We start from the raw sequence: 2,442 nt of genomic DNA on the forward strand, positions 1-2,442 counted from the left end.
CTTGTTGCACAAGGTTACTATGAGGGTGCTACCACCATGAGGATCCCCCAAATCCAACCTTTCCCCTCAAACCTTGGCAACCCCAAAGCTTCTAACACATCGATATACTACCAAAACCTCACATCGACCTCCGCCAAGGCAACCGTAAACCTGCAAGGTCGGGGGGAGAACATCCGGGCAAAGGCCCTCATTGGAGCAAAACCGTCAACACAACCCACCCCATCGTCACACAACCACTATTATTACAAGTGGGTCCCCAAAAATTTGCTTAATGCCCAAAAGTTTTATGAAGGAAATCAACAAATCTAGCTCCCACGACTACCGATATGCAATGTTCCTGCCCCCAAGCTCTCTAGACCACCACACTTCCAATGGAGGCCAAAGCTAGCACTCTGCTGGATAAAGGCAAGGGAAAGATCCAAGAGGGAGCCAAGGCCATGCCACCCCTGCCCACTGCCTCCACTAGTGATATCCCCTCAACCTCGGCCACCCCACCCCTTATCAAACGACTCCCCCATTACACCCCTACTCAACCTCTTACCTCCCCAACCCCTCACTGTCAAGCAGCTCCCTCCCACGAGGCAACAAGGCTTCAAGAAGAGCTACCAATCTTGCCCAAACCTAATTGGACGTGACTTCTCGCCATCGCCAACTGGGCAAGGAGTCAGTACAAAACCCACAATGGGGTGCTAACCACATAGTCCCAAGGTACAAAACTTGTTAACAAGGTGCCAAAAAAAACCTTAAGGGAAAGCGATGGCCGTTCACTCATGCAAAGCCGCAACCGTTCACTCGTGCTCCACAATTCCACGGCTATTCATCTATGAGGCCACGCCCGTTCTCTTAGTGTATCCACGGACGTTCACTCACTTCCATGAATCCATGGCCGTTTGTCTATCAAACCACGGTCATTCTCTGAAGATAGCCACGGTTGTTCCCTCTCGTGAATCCATGCCCTTTTTCTTGTCAACCCATGGCCATTCCCCTATGGAGCCATTCCCGTTCCTTTGTGAAGCCACGGTCATACCTCCCCTGCAAATCTATATAAGGGCCCACCACCATTCATTTTTCTCACTTTTCTTCTTGCCCCCTAGCCAAACTATATGGTTTTTCCTCTCAAATTTTCATAGCTTCCTGCCCACTTGCCAGCCCGCCACTCACATGACTACTCCCGAGCACTCGGACTCCTTTTTCAAAGTGGTCGCCCACACTCACCAAAAGGAGAGATAGCATACAAGCCACTGGTTTGAGAAGTATGGCAAGCACTCGACCCATCTCTCCCATCTGGGTGAAGGCTTAATGAAGCAGGTCGATGGCCACACCATCCATAGCCTGATGAAGAACATCCACAACGTTGAGCTCAAGTTGCTCTCCTACACAGAGCCCTGCTACCGTGTCGTTCACCGACCTAGCTGTCATTACCCACCTAGAGCATATTGGGCTCAGTGGTTAGCTAACCATGTAGCCCTGGGGAACTGACCTCCTCAATTGCCTTTATTTCATTGAGACATCCATGCTACAGAGCAAGTGCTGGAGAAGGAGCTCCACGTACAGTACACCTCAGCCTCGACCTGATCCGAGACGCGCTTCAACTCCCCCGGCTCGAGCAGTCGTACGTGTGACATAGCAATGTCATGCACCATGTGTGCGATACCTTCCAGGGTCCCACAACTAAAGACGGTGTGGAGGTTCATCCTCTAGAAATTCAAATGAGCAGGCCTTCTACTCAGATACAGGTAGAGGTAGAGGGAGATCATCATCTAGAGGCCGAGGTGGGGACCGTTTTGGAAACAAAAATCATGGGCGTAGCAATAACAACAGGATTCTAATGTATGAGCAGGTGGAAGAGGCCACTCTAGAGGCACAGGGAGCCAGAGGGGCTGGGATGGTTTGCAAAGAAATCTGAGTGCAAATAATATAGAGTGTTATTAATGTGGCAAACCAGGGCATATGGTGAAGGATTGCTATAAAAAGAAAAATGATATTAAAAGTGGAAAGTTGTAGCAAGGCAACTATGCATCATCAAGGCAAGTAAACAAGGTGAACGGTGTGGAGTTCCTTGTGAAGACACTCTACCCAGTTGTGATGGGTACACCCTATTGGACGCGGGCAAGGGTGGAGAGGTTGCACGGTCAGCCTAGCATGTTGTGAGGAGGAAGGAGAGAGCACGGGTAGGCATGGCCAGTATTCATCTCCTCACGAATGAGAAGAGCAAAAAGTTCTCTCAATCTCCAATGGAGGTCTGAAACTGTTATATTCTTTGCCAAGTCTATTCAAGGTCACAAACACTATATCATCATCATCTATTCGAGATCCAATAGAAGCAAGGATATCTGTAAGCCCTTTAACCTTCACTAAGTAATCATTTATACTTAGCTCTCCTCTAGTCACGTTATGCAGCTCCTACTTTTGGGTGTTTGTGTTGTACATCTTTAGCAAGGT

This window comes from Cibotium barometz, chromosome 55, assembly GCF_041138505.1.
Source record: "Cibotium barometz isolate CiBa-2024 chromosome 55, ASM4113850v1, whole genome shotgun sequence".
In the NCBI taxonomy this organism is placed as follows: domain Eukaryota; kingdom Viridiplantae; phylum Streptophyta; class Polypodiopsida; order Cyatheales; family Cibotiaceae; genus Cibotium; species Cibotium barometz.